Source organism: Vigna unguiculata, chromosome 4 (genome assembly GCF_004118075.2).
Source record: "Vigna unguiculata cultivar IT97K-499-35 chromosome 4, ASM411807v1, whole genome shotgun sequence".
Taxonomy (NCBI): domain Eukaryota; kingdom Viridiplantae; phylum Streptophyta; class Magnoliopsida; order Fabales; family Fabaceae; genus Vigna; species Vigna unguiculata.
In genome coordinates, this window is record NC_040282.1 from 30708112 (window position 1) to 30724026 (window position 15915).

Below are 15915 nucleotides of genomic sequence, written 5' to 3' on the forward strand. Positions count from 1 at the left end.
CGCTCTTCCGGTCGCTCTTTCATGGAGGAATTAGCAAGATATTCAGTCCGAGAAACAGTTGGAATGTGTATTAATTCGTCGTGCCATGTCCATATTGTATAACTTCTAAGGAAACCATCACAAATAAGATGTTCCCTAACTTGAGTTGCATTCAATTTTCTTCCATTCAAACAGTTGACACAAGGACATCTGAACTTCACACTTCTCCCCTCATAACGTTGCGCAAATTTTATAAATTTCTCTACTCCATTCTCATACTCAGCGCTAATACGTGGTAAATTAATCCAATCTCGATCCATACTGAAATTGCGTGAACAATTTCAGTAATCTTTGAATCAATGCTCACGTTGTAATGAAGGTGTGACCCTATCCCATTTAAGAAGATTCACTTTCTTTATTTTATTGGTACATATTACTTTTAAAGAAGGTATAAATACACATTTGGTACCCAAACTTTTTCGGAAAGTTCAATATGGTACCCGAACTTTAGGAATGTTCAATTTGGTACCCCAATTTTCTAAAGAGGTTAAATTTGGTCATCTCCGTTAAGTTGGAGTTAACACCGTGTCCGTACAGGACACGTGTCAAGCCATGAAATTTTTATTTTTTTTTAATTTTTTTTCAAAAAATTAATTTTTTTTTTCAAAAAATTTAAAAAAACTGCCACGTGTCAGTTTATCATCGTGCCACGTGGCAGCTTACAAGCATGACACGTGGCAGTGTAATAGTTATTTTCAATTTAGTACCCCAATTTAAATTTTTGGTTCAATTTAGTACCCCAATTTTTTAAAATCATTCAATTTCGTCATCTTCCATTTGAGACCAAATTAGTAAATAAGCTTAATTACAACCTATATATACATGTTACAATAACTTTTTATAATATATATACATCAAATCATTTCACCTAAATACTTAAATTATTTTATTTTTTTCATTTTAACCTTTGTAATTTTTTATACATGAAATTTTTTACACTTGTAAAAAATAAAATAATTTGAATATTTAGGTGTAGTGATTTGATGTATAAATTCAAAACAATTATTTTAACATGTTTATATAAATTATAATTAAGCTTATTTACTAATTTGGTCTCAAACAGGAAAGAACGAAATTGGATCATTTTAAAAAATTTAGGTACTAAATTGAACCAAAAATTTAAATTGGGGTACTAAATTGAAAACAACTATTACACTGCCACGTGTCATGCTTGTAAGCTGTCACGTGACACGATGATAAACTGACACGTGGCAGTTTTTTAAATTTTTTGAAAAAAAAAATTAATTTTTTTGAAAAAAAAAAGAAATTTTATGGCTTGACACGTGTCCTGTACGGACACGGTGTTAACTCCAACTTAACGGAGAGGACCAAATTGAACCTCTTTAGAAAATTGGGGTACCAAATTGAACATTCCTAAAGTTCGGGTACCACATTGAACTTTCCGAAAAAGTTTGGGTACCAAATGTGTATTTATACCTTTAAAATACATATCTTAAATTTCACGAAATTTTGCCAGCATTTCGCATTGGTCTTCAGGATACACGAAATGAAAGTGATTATAAACCACAATCAAATATGCACCCGAAGATCGATACAAAACACAATTGACAAATATTCATGAATTTTAAGATCTGTATTTTAAAATATATATATGCACTAATAAATTACTAGAAAGTGATTAATCTTCTTAAATTGTCCAATCGGACAATTCAAGATTCAATACATTTAAATTAGGGTTAAGTATGTTTTTAGTCCCTGAACTTTGACCCAAAATTGAAATTCGTCCCTGGTCGAAACTTTGATAAATTTCAGTCCCTAAACTTTAAAAGTGAGTGAATATAGTCCTTTTAATCCAATTTTGTTATCTTTTTTTTAGGTTTCGAATACATTTTTCAGTAAATATTGAGCCGAGAATGTGTCAAACGGCGTAAACAACTCCAATATTTACTGAGAAATGCATTCGAAACCTAAAAAAGTTAACAAAATTGGGTTAAAATGACTATATTCATTCATTTTTAAAGTTTAGGGACCGAAATTTATCAAAGTTTCGACCAGGGACGAATTCCAATTTTGGGTCAAAGTTCAGGGACTAAAAACATACTTAACCCTTTAAATTATTAGTATTGTATCCCCTTATATCTAATTTAAAAAAAATGTAGTTTTTTCAAAATGAAAACTCGGGGACAATACATAATTTTCGTATTGAATTTCAAATGAGAAACTAAGGGAAACTAAGGCTAACTCACAAATCAAACAAATATTTAAGTAAATAATAAACCAAATATATATAACATATTACTAATACATAATAGACAACAAAATCTTACAAAATAATAGAATTAGGAACTTGGGAGCGTGAAAATTGAATGACAATGGAAGATGATGCACACCCACGATACTGAGGTCTTCAAGAGCTATAAGAGGCAATAAAATAAATAAGAGACCGTAAAAATAACAAAAGAAAAACGCAAAAATCAACCAAAAACCTCATCAAAATGCAAAACAATTACCTAAATCATAAAAAAATATACAAAACGAAAGAAAAAATAACGCGTTTTGAATTTACCCCGGGCAGAATTGGCGGTGCAACGGTGGCTGGAAATGGCGAACGAGGCACAAGATACTCGCCGGAGCAGTCACACGGAGCAGCAATGCAACGTTTGTCGCCAAGTGGTAGCTGTGGGAGACCGTGGTGAAGTGGGGCGACGGAGGCACGACGGAGGGCGCGACGGAGGGCGCGACGTACGCGCGAAAGAGGGCGCGACGTACGCGCGAAAGAGGGCGCAACCAGGGCGCAACAGAGGCGGCGTGACGGTGGCGCGTAGGAGGGCGCAACGGAGGAGCGACGGAGGCCGCAACGAGGGCTGGACGGTGGCGCGACGATGACTGCTTCCTTTTCGCCTGCTGTTCGGTGGCAGAGCAAGACCGGCAACCCTAACTTCGTGGACGGAGGCGCAATCGGCGATGGAGGGCAACAGAGGGCGAATCGTGACGAAGGGCACGGTGGCGGAGAGCTTCGCGAGAGAGAAGATGATGAACAATGATGGGTTCGCGCGATTTGGGAACCTAAATAAAGGATATGGCCTCGGTTCTGTAAACACCCGAGGCATAAAGCATTATAGGCCTTGGTTCTTCGCCACCCAAGGCCAAATCGTCTGTTATAGGCCTCGGTCCTTTGTTATCCGAGGCCAAAGCATGCGCTGTTAGTGACAGTTTTGTAAACCTGGGGGCCACAGATGGATTATAGGCTTCGGTTGGTTGAGAACCGAAGCATAAAACCGGTTATATGCTTCAGTTGATTTTGGACCCGAGGCAAAATGCTGAGAAAATTTTCAAAAATGCCACCGCCTCCTTATAGGCTTCGGTCCCGCAATAACCAAGGCCTATAAGACGAGTTAAAAACCCTGTTCTGCACTAGTGTTTTTGAACTCTAATCCTTAGCCAGGACTGTTTCAACTCTTTCTTTAAAAATAATAATTATTCAAACTGATAAACATCAAAGAGCAACAAATTTGAATATGGAACACTGCTTTTGAATCTCCAAATGTGAACACTGTTCCACAATAAGAAGATATTATATTAAAGAACTAATACATATTAGTACCTTCTTCCTGTGCACCCTCAATTGAAGAAAAAACATCAATAAGCAAAACTGATTTTTATTATATTAAATCAGTTATTTCTCGACTTTATCTTTTTTACCTTACATCTATTACTAATTTTCAAAACTACATTTTTATTATTAACTAATTTAGTATTTTTAATTATTAATTTTAATTTAAATAACTAATAACTTCAACAAATAATTATCTAATTTGAATTTGAATTTTTTAATTTTATACATTTTGTATTTTAAATTTTATATAAAATTTTATTAAGCAGTTTTATACTTCTTTGAAATAAAAAAATAAAATTCAATCTAACAATTGAAAATAAATAAAAATTAATCTTATATAATTTATGTGCAGATGTGACACTTAATCCCAATGAATGTGCAGATGTGACACTTAATCCCAATGTCAAGCTTGACCATCCAAGATTGAATCCATTGCCAATCTTCTTGAATGCCTAATAGAATGATCTCCCAAGAATGCAAGAACTCTACCTATCTCAATCTCTTAGAAAAATCTCTTCTTGATTCAGTGATGTGTAATTTTCAAACTGATTTCAAATTTGTTTTTAAACCAGAGTCCTACTGATGAGATTAGTGTATTAGGAAATTTACCTAATTGATTATCGTGGGTGAATTTTCACTCCATAAGTGCAGTGCCTTATGATATCCATTGGTTAAATGTCTAATCCATTAACGAGTTATGCAATTGACATATTCAAGAGTCTGGCAACTAATCTATATCGTTCAAGCTTGGCTTACATGTAATCCTAGGTATACATCACCTATACAAATGATAAGTTTAAGACTAAACCTAAAGAAGTGATACAAGGTGTTTATATGACTTTAGACATCATCAAAATCATACAGGTATTTGTATGACTTTGGACATCATCAAAATCATCTTTATTGGATTGATCAGCTCCCCCTTTCAACAATTATTTTTTTAACAAAATACATAAAAATTAAAAAAAGAAAAAGACATAAAGGTTAAAAAGGTATTTTAGGTAGTTTCATAAAATATGGAAATGCTAAAGAAATTAGTGGAGGTGCAGGGAAAAACAGCCCAACATTATCATTTGGTGCGGGAAAAACTTTGTCCACAAAGTTGGGAATGGGCTAGGTCAATTGAGTGGATGAGAGTATTAATGATTCTCGTGATTCCTAGGAGTATTAGGGTATTACAATCGAAGCAATGTACTTGCTCCATAAATTACACCTTTAACTGGATTTTAACACTAAATAAGTCATTATTATCATACATGCCATGAACTGAATCTCTCATTTTCTCGTAATTTCTACATTTCTTTTCATCAAAATTTAAATTTCATTTTACATATCACATATCACTGCACTCCAAAATGCAACACGAAAATTTATAATTGAAAAAAAATTAAAAAAAGAAAAATACTTGCTGACAATATATATATATATATATATATATATTAACAATTTGTCTAATATATATATATATATATTGTTATACTCGTTTAATTAGTGTATCAATAAACTTATATAATATCTTTTGTTATACTCATTTATTTAGTATATTTTTCGACTTGTGTAATCAAAGTATGAAATGACTCGTCTAATATTTTTTTTTTAAATTTACCATAAATATAAAATAATTTTACTTAAACCCTTGTTAAATCAATAACAAATTTATTAAAAAAGCTTAGAAACATACCTTGAAATTATATTTTTAAAAACGATTTATTTTTTGTTCGTTTATATATATGGTTTATATATATGGATACTAATCATAAAATGACTCCAAAATGCAACATGAAAACTTAGGATTAAAAAGAATAAAAAAGAAAAAAATAGTTGCTGGCGACATATTTTCCCTAATTTGAATTTTATAAGATTTTGAAAATTTTTATTTCATGTCACCTATCACAACTTCTTCTGTGTTTTAATCTCGATTAGAAGATAAATCAATATTTATGTTAAATCAAGAGACTTTCTAATCTATATTATTATACTCGTTTAATTAGTATATCAATAAACTCATATAATATATTTAATATATTTTGTTATACTCATTTATTTAGTGTATTTTTAAATTTGTATAATCAATATATGAAATAGCTCGATTAGAAGATAAACCAATATCTATGTTGAATTAAGAGATTGTTACAATAATAAAGTATAATTAAGGATTAAAAACACAAACAGACACCTTTCTTTCTACTTTTTAAATACCTCTTTCATACCTCATCCTATTCTCCCAATTCATCTAATTGGATCTAATTGGGTCAGAAAAGAAGACGTGCTTAGAAGAGATTGCAGAGACCTTTCTTTCTTCTTTTTAAATTTCTCTCAGAGAAAGAGAAATATTTATTAAATTTGCTTAAATTTGAACTCTCACTTACGTAAATAAAAATGGTGAAAATAGTATACTCCTTTTTCTCATGTACGACAGATTTGTTTTAGAACGAATCTCCCTTAGTTTAAAGTGATACAAAAATACTCATATTTTATATTTCATAATTAATTTAGTATTTATTTTTTAATGCCCTTCTTAACAATTATCAGAAAGTATGATAAACAACTAAATCAAAACTAATTATCCAAGTTAGGGGTTATATCAGAAAGTATGATAAACAACTAAATCAAAATCCACTTTCTATAAAAACTTTGTTTCCGAGACCTACTTAATCAAATTTGTTCGAATTTTAACTGAAAAATAGAATTGTTTTTCCCACTCCTAACCCAAGTAAACAGAATTTAATTTAAACTAATTCATTATTTTAAGAAAACAAAATAAAGGCTACCGTTTATAAAACTCTTTTGAACCTGCAGAATATTATTAGCTCTTTTAAAGGCCGTAACAATTTTTCTTTTTATCAGGAACAATTTTAGTTAAAAATAAGATTTAAAGAATAGATGTGTATCATTTACCTTTTCAGTTTCATTGATTTTTTTTTTCAACAGTGCCTTCTAAATCAAATATTTTAATTTTAAGTCTTTTTTTTTAACTATGCATCAGTATTCGTGTATTTATTACTATTATTTTTTTAATGATATTTGATTATATGAACAGTCATAAAAAATGAATAATCATAAAATGATTATATATATATATATATATAACATTCAAACAATAAAATAAAATTTGTATAAATAAATAAATAAATAAAGCTAATAATATTAATATAGATATTCAGTTCACCTTTGAGATGTATAAAATAATTAATACACATTGACCTAATAAAACTAGAACAACTTCTATAAATATTTCTACATGTATGAATTATATGGTTATGAAAAATAAAAACACTCAGTCCTATTATATAAAAATATATATTGCTAATATTTGGTCAAGAGAAAAGTTAACTATTAGAAATATTCATAATATATACATCACTTTTCAATGAACAATATATTAGTAACTAGGTAAATAAATAAAAAAATACAACCATAATAGTAATTAAATTAAATATATATATATATATATATATATATTCATTTCGTATTCCACTAAAATAAAATACAAAAAAAATTATATACAATGATCCAAATAATTAAGGTCCCTTGTATCCAAAAACAAATGTGGAACGGCCACCACAACCTCATCCTTCTCTGCAGGACTATAAACGAACCAGCACAAGACAAGACACTTTACCTATATATAGCATGCACAAACATTTATTATAAACACACGGTAACAACAAGGATAATCCATATACAAAGAGCATAATAACACCTTGTTGTATATTACCTTTTCCTTAGTTGCAGCTTCAAAATGGCTTCAGCTTCTCTTTTCTTGAGATCTAAGAGCCTGATTAAAATTACACATAGGAAATATCAGTGAAGAAACAATTGATAATTAGTTCCAATTTTGTAACATCACTCGAAGCATTAAAGGAATTTGCTGATTATGGTTATTCAATCAAAATACAACAATGAATTGCAATTAATCAAAACAAAAACATGAGAAAAAATTAACATGAAACCATACCTTTCCAAACACTCTACAAAGCTCTAAAAACTGCAATCCATTCACAACGTCTTTAGGTGGTAACTCCATGCCAAATATTTCTTTTAACTCAATGCCACGTGGTAAAAGAACCTCCTCCTCAATTTTGTTTTGCACTCTAGGTTCATACCAACATTTGGGCACCTTTCTATTTCTCCTTGAAGCATGGCACCAACATTATCACCACCATGATCTTTGTTGAAAACCTCAGTGACATCATTTGCATTTGAGCAACTTTCCTTTCCAAGTTTCCCCGAAAAAAGTACTTCACGCTCCTGCAAGAAATAACAAAAAAAACATGAACCACGAACCAAAAGGTCATCTCACACATCTGTTTGTCGGTACTTAACAACGGAAAACCAACAAAACAAAAGTGTTATCATCCAAATGCATCACAAAATCAAGAAACAAACCAAACAACAAAGAGTCATCACAAAATCACCACACTCCAAAATGAAAAATTAGACGTGCAAAAGTAAAACAAAAAAAATAATAAAGTACCTGATATGATTTCTTAATAAGGTTTTCAAATTCCTTGACAATACGATATAAGAGATTATACTGTTTGTCTCATCGTTTCCTATAAAAATAACTCCAGAATTAATCCATGAATAAAATACAAACTAAAAAAACAAATAGATAAAAACAAAAAGAAACCCACCGTAAAAAACTACGGTTGCAAAAGTCTCGATACTTCGAACATGTTCAATCAGCCAACTGTGCCACCTCTTCGACATTCCCCCCATACCTAATTTTCCACAGAAAAATTCTCTTTAGACAAAACATGTACATATTTATATACTTTTTAGGCAAATCCAATTTATAGTATTTAATGCTTTTTTAAAGCTAATACAAAGAAAAAACATTTAGAATATGATGTGATTGCATTATTAAACTCTCCAAATATTTCAATTATGAATTAGTTTTAGCTCTTACAAATACAAAAGTGAATGCTTAAACCATAAAATAAATAAAAATAAGTCTAAACTTCACTGTTTTCACGTTCTTAGAATAAGAGAGAAATTTTTTTAACATGAATATGCATGAAAGAAATTGCACTTTATGTATATATAAATGAAGAGAGTATATAGAAAGTTGTAAAAGGTAAATGAATATATGTCATGCATTAGACCAAAACTATTTTTCTGTCAAACTTTCTTCCACTTGTCACTGTGCTTTCTCATATTTTCTCCAAGGAAAAGGAGGAGAAAAAGAAAAATGAAGAAACAAGAGAAAAAGAATAGTGAAACATATTATGCAAGAACTAATTAATAAGATAAGTTACCTGAAGAACACCCTCTCCAAACTATTGTTTCTGCTCTTCTTCTTCACCCTTCTTTTCTGATAAATTAGGTATCTTAGAGAAACAAACCTAATTTCTGAAGAAGTGAAGAAATGAGTTAGGTCTTTTAAATAGAAGGAAACCTACTCTCATTTTGAAACATTGAAAGAAAAAAAATAATAATGCACCGTTGTTACAGCCAATACGAATACTTTGGCTTTGAAGGTAAAAGCAATGCACCGTTGCCACTGTCCATACAAATGTTTGCACCACAGGTTTTAAAGACGAGAATTACTTTTATTTTATTTACTATTTTTTATATATTTTGTTACTATTGAATTTTAAAATTAAGATTTTTTTATTCATTATTTTATTTTCATTCTTTTCTAAATTGCATGTTTTAGTTTGTTTATATTTTACTGTTTATAGAGAAAGTTTATGAACAAATATCTTATATTTTATTTTCTTATATAATCGGTTAATTTAATTTAAATTATTTTTATCTACATGTTAAATTTAATTTAATTTCTTTCTAATATTTTAGATTTTTTTTAAAATTCATTAATAGATAGATTCTAATATAATTATAAATATAATCTATATTTTAAGACTTTATTTTTAAAATCTTTTAAATATTAAAATTTGCTTAACTAACATATTCTAGTAAAAAAGAAAATAATGAATCATTGAGCAGGTTTGTCCTATACATTCACGTGAATGATGACTAATTTATTTATAGAAGAATCTGCGCATTCAATTTTTGTTATGAAGAGTTGGGATACAGACAGAGCACAGTTGAGGTCATTGGTTCAAAGAAGCGGCAAAAGAAAAAAGTTTTCAATGAAAACAAGATTTATTGAAAAACTAAACCTGCTGCGTCATTTGTAAGTTGGAATGAGTGCAGAAAACCCTCTGAAACAATACAGCTTTCCATGAAAGAAAAAGATGGTATTCAAAAGCTGAATACCGTTGCAGAGTAAAAGAAAACCCTAGAAATTGCAGAGAGGTTGGTGTCTTCTTCATTAATATTGCCTCTTTCATACTCATCCTATCTTATGCTCATTGGTTCAGAAAGGAGGCAAACAAAAACGTTTTTCAAAGAAAACAATATTCATGGAAAAGCTAAACCTGCTTCGTCATACATCTTTCATACTTCACTTTCTTTCATAATTCATTCTACTCAAGAGATTCTAATATCAACTATTATAGTACAAACATAAAATACAAAACAAACGAACACATAGTAAGTTCAAATATTTTTAATCTAATATTTTATTTACAAAAAAACGTTTACATATTCACATTCATATTGATTAAAAGAGTAAAAACAGACTCATAGAATGACCAATGTTGTTAATGAATAAGTATCCAATATGGTAATATTTAAATCTTAATATGTTAATATTATTTTATATTGTAATTTGGTTGTTACTAATTAATTTTTGAATGTTAGCTATTTGATAAGGGTGTGATTGAAGATTGTTATTTGATTTTCCTTTTGTCCAATTTTATGATAGTGAACAAAGATATTGAAATATTTCCTAGTTTCATCTAAACGGAGTTGTTTTACATTATTTCATCTTCAAATTCTAAACTATGTACTTCTTTCTGTTAATATACGATATATTCAGGATAATACCATCATTTCAAAATATTTGCCTTTTGTATTTTTCATTGTCTCATGTATTTATGTGTATTAAAAAAATTCAATTTACGTGCATTAAAAAGAACTTATAAAACTAAAGAACTTATAAAATTAAGTGCATTAAAAAGAACTTATAAAATTAATGAACTTATAAAATTAACGGGGACTTGAAACCCTAAAAAAAAAACAAAAAAAAAATGATAACGTAATAGTAAAAGGGGTTTGAAACCCATTGGAAGTATCGAGGTTTTGAAATCTCTAGTAATTTACAGGACTTATGAAATTATAGGGAAGTTTCACTTTATCAGGAATTACTCAAAATCATCGATAATTTGTTAGTGACAATGAGGAAAAGTCAAACTACAAGTAACATACCTAGTGGGGGTTAAAACTCCCAAACATGCTAAATAAAATCATTGCTAAATCCAATTTTTTTCGTAGTGTTTGATGTGATTTATGTGTTTAGCACCTCCACAATTTTTATGCATTTATTTTGTTATTAAATATTTTTTTGGTTCCTTAACTTTCAGTTAAAACTGAAATTAGTCACTCCTCGAAACTTTTGACTAATTTAGTCTCATATCTTTATAAATATGTGAATTTAATTATTTTAACCAAATTTTGTTAAGATTATTTGACGTTTCAAATGCATTTCTCAGCTAACATTGAAGCGACAATGTGTTAAATAGTGTAAACAACTTAAATGTTATCATGAAATGCGTTTACATATATATCATCTAAGTTACTTACACTATTTAACATATTTTTGCTTCAATGTTATATGAGAAACACATTTTAAACGTCAAATAAGTTTAATAAAATTTGATTAAAATGACTAAATTCATGTATTTTTAATTTAGGAAATTAAATTAAATCAAAGTTTTGAAGAGAAACTAATTCTAATTTTTACTGAAATTAAGAGACCAAAATTTATATTTAACCCTTTATTTTGGCACCCCCTGTATTTTGTCTGAAGATCTGCCATTGCCAACCCATCTCACTCATTAGTGAGCTCAAGAAATTTGAATCTGACCCTGCCCACCACGGGATTGGTGGGTTAAATCAACGGATCGACTCACTTAATTAAAAAAATTACTTTTTTTTCTTCAATCTAACATTTTTTTAATGTTACCAAAATCTAAAAGTTGAAACCTATTTTAATTTTTTTCTCATTTTAGACAATAAATAAATCATTCATCCCAAAAATAAATGGGTAATATGAGGTGATATTAGAATGTAGGCATAGGAAGAAACAACCAATTAAGAGTGATGTGTTTTTTTTTTTTTTATATCTGAGTTGGGGAACCAACTTGTGACCTGAATTGTTAGTGGACCATGTCCATTTTTTGTCCATTCTGAAATTTGTAAATTATTTTTAATCCAATCCTACTCAAATCCATGATGGACCAAGTTAGATCACGAGTTTTAACTCACTTTGATAATTCTAATTTAAATGGGTCAAATAGACCCCAAATATATGTACTATTTCTATTTTTTAGTACTCAAAATATCTTTTATAAGAGTTCCCTCTAAATTAAATATTTTAATTTTATTTTACCTTTGAATTTTATTATTTAGGTGTCATTAACTATGTATCCATTAATTCTTTTTAATTGTGTGATGACAAAGAATTTGAAAAGTATTGAAAACACATTGATTTCTATAATTAAAAAAAATAGTTACTTGACTAAATGTGAAATTTAAATACAAATATTGGTTAAAAGAAAATGACTGCCACTATATAGATAAAATATAAATAATTATTAGGTAGAGCACTAAACAAAAAGTATAAATTTCTAAAATAGAACAGAAATAGTTTATTAACACATTTAAAGTAAAAATGGTTAAAGGGGTATAATCATCTTTTTCATGTTTGAGAAACTTGTTTGAGAGTGTATCTTCCTTAGTTCAAAGTATAAATAAGTTTTAGTGTTTTTCTAGCTATGCATGAGTATTCGTGTATTTATACCTTTTTAGTTCCATTAATTTTATAGTTTTAGTTTTCTTTACCTATGCATGAGAATTCGTGTATTTATTAGTATCTTTTAGAGTGGGTTCGCATAAAAAATTTGCGAGATGGAAGGATTTTGAAGAATGGATTTGCGGGTATAATCGTGTTCGGATTTTTGGATTTGTGAGAGAATAAAAACACAATTATAAAATAGAAGTAATAATAGAGATAAAAAGTAAAGGAAGAATAGAGAATGAGAGAATAGGGAGCAACATTTTTGTGTGTCGTATTATTGATAGGAATAGTCATATTTATAGATACAACATGATAACCCATAAAGGATACAAATCAAATAATTAATATAAATATGAGTATCAATCATATGAGTAACATTATATCAATGGACCCATTAATTCATAATACTCCCCTTGAGTGTCCATTGATAAGAGAATGTATGAGTTGTTGCATTATCAATAAGACATATATTCTCATTATTGGTGCTAGTGCCAACATTCATTCTTCATATAAATATAAATATCAATATGTTTATAATCTTTTTTTAACACTCTCATAACCAATGAGATGATTAGTGCTTCCATTTGTCCATTTAGTTTAGCAAAGAAAATAATAATATCAAGATCAGTAGCATCCATATGGCCATTATCAAAATCACCATCTTCATGAGCAAAGTGTATTTCTATGTTCTTCTCATTATTTGTGAGATGCTTTGGTATACGACAAGTACAACTTAAATGACATTTACCATTGTAATGATAATATATACTTTCATCTTATTTGTCAATATTTTCACATTTTTCTTTTCCCTTATTCATATTATTGTGTCACTTCTGGTGACAAAATGTGTCTTTGAATTTTCCTTTATAATCATGTCCATAATCAACATCACGATCATGAAAATTTAAATCGAACGTTGTTGCATTCACTTCTGGGAATGGAGAACCAATTGGACAGGTTTCATGATTTTCTATCAAAAGCTCATTGCTTTATTTAACCACACAAAGGCATGAAATAAATTCATAATATTTGTGAAATCCTTTTGTTTTTTTTTTCACAATATTGTTGTTGCTGGAGCAAATTAGTTGCTCGGATGCTTTATTTATTTCTTTAATGGTATCACCAAGACCCATCACATCTAAATGTATTTCAACATTTAATATCGAATATAAGTAATTCTTCCTTGTAATATCAAGGGTCACAAATCCAAATTTTACAACGTTTGACGTGTTTAGAACTAGCACATCAAATAATAATATTAATAATAATAAGCATAATAATAATAATAATAATAATAATCATCATCATCATCATCATAATAAAACTAAAAATAATAAGACGAAAATGAAAATTGATAAAGTCAAACAATTCTTATCACGAGAATAAGAATATAAGGTAAAATTGTAAATGAACAAATGATTAGAAAGAGCCTAGATTGAGACATGCAGAGCACTATCGTTAGAGAGAAAAAGCTTCCATTAGTCCTAAGTTGGTTTTGGTTGGAACATCGTGGTGATAACGTGTTATAAAATAGAGCTAATAATAGAGAGAAGAAGTAAAGGAAGAATAAAGAAGGAGAGAATGTGGAACAACTTTTCTGTGTGTCTATTACTGATAGAAAGAGTCTTATTTATATATACAAGGTCAATGTAACTAACCGATAAAGAATACAAATGAAATAATTAATACAAATATTTACATGAAGAGTAATGAATCATATGAGTATCAATCATATGAGTAACAGTATTAAATCAATGGACGACAATTAATTTATCAAACACATATTTAAGAAGAGATCAGAGACTTTTTTACATTTCTTTAATGTAGAGAAGATTTGAAAGGATGAATCATAACATGAAAATAGTTGATTAACAATCAATTTTAATAGTCAAAAGTTATTAATTATTATAATAACTAATTTATATACCAATTTACAAAATAAAAATTATTATAATTATTATGAATCAAAAAATTATAATTGATCACTAAATTGGTTATTAATTAATTAGAGATCAATTTAGAAACCAATTCCTAGCTAAAGTTTAGAAACCAAATTAGAGACCAAGTATAATTTTTTATTTATAATATTGACATTTTAGTAATTAATAATTCTTTATTTTGTAAATTGATATCTAAATTAATCACTATAATGACTAACCACTCTTTCATCACTAAATTTGGTTGTTAATTGATAAGTGTGATAATTACCTATTATTTACACTTTTAGAACCTCTTAATTGTCTTTTTATTCATGTATTTTTTGTGTTAATCCCATGAAAGAATTTAGGATTTTGTTATTTTATTCAAAAACATGTTTACTTTGATATTTGTGGACTTTTGTAGAAAAAAGATTGGAGAAAAATCACTAGTAGCTGCCTGGAGTCACTCGCCCAGCTAGCTAGACATGCTCGCCCAACGACCAAGACTCACTAGCCCAGCGAGGAAGGCTTGTTAGCCCAGCGAGAATGTATGTTGGCCCAACGAGTTTCACTTTTTACTTAAACATTAAAAGTGTCGAGACTCAAACAGAGATGTAGTTTTTGGTGGGAGGAACACTGCTGGAACTCAAGATGAAGGCAAAGACACTTTTGGAGCTCAAAGGATTCCTTTTACCATTCCAACTCCATTTGTGCTCTAGATGTATAGGAGTGGCTAAACTCCATTTCATTGGGGTTGGATGTAATGTACTTAAACTCATTGTAGTTTCATCTATACAATAGAATCTCTTTCACTTTCACTGCTTTTGTGTTCTATCTACATTATTTTCGTGCATGATGGAATATCTATGCGTTTTTGTGGTATCTAATCATTGGAAAGTGTTTTGGAACCTTAGACATGGATAGAACCAGTGGCGGATCTTGACCAATAATTTTGGGGGAGCCAAAATAATATATTCAAAATTCAAAATTTATATATTTAATTAGTGTAACTAATACAATAAAAATAAAAATGAATAAATAATTTACTATAATTGTACATACAAAAGAAATCACACATATGTAAAGGATTGTCCTTGTTCTTTCAGATTTTTGAACTCATCAATAATTGAATTAAAACTAAAATTGTCAACTATTTATTTTTCAATGTAAATATAAACACCTTCCAAATAATTAATATAAAACATGTTCCTCAAATTGAACAATATAATCATTTGTATCATGATTCAAGATACGTTAAGATAAAATATTGAATTTGAATTATTTTCATCGCCACGGATAACTTTCTTTTTACCACTTTTAACAAATAAATTCATTCTTTTATTCTTCATCAATATATCTATTTCTTTTTTAAGTTTAAGATTAAAAAATAAGTTATCATAATTTAATTAAAAAATGAAAAATTAAGAGTCACTAAAAGAAAAAATCAATGACAAACAAGTTTCAAATAAAAGATAGTTATATAAAAACACATAGAACAATCATTTTTTTCT

The 15915-nt window shown here is 28.9% G+C and overlaps 1 protein-coding gene and 1 long non-coding RNA gene across 2 annotated transcripts in view; both read right to left on the bottom strand.

Moving 5' to 3' along the window:
* LOC114180733 (TMV resistance protein N-like) overlaps positions 1-15915 on the bottom strand; it is a gene marked incomplete at its 5' end in the record, with an annotated part of 85882 nt that overhangs the window by 41005 nt on the left and 28962 nt on the right. The gene's annotated exons all lie outside the window — the stretch shown is intronic.
* Positions 7051-9149, bottom strand: LOC114181950. The gene is made up of 7 exons (XR_003603971.1): positions 9063-9149; positions 8878-8971; positions 8254-8340; positions 8094-8172; positions 7575-7867; positions 7335-7394; positions 7051-7238 (listed from the first exon to the last, which is right to left on the bottom strand). It is a non-coding gene; the product is annotated as an uncharacterized LOC114181950 (long non-coding RNA).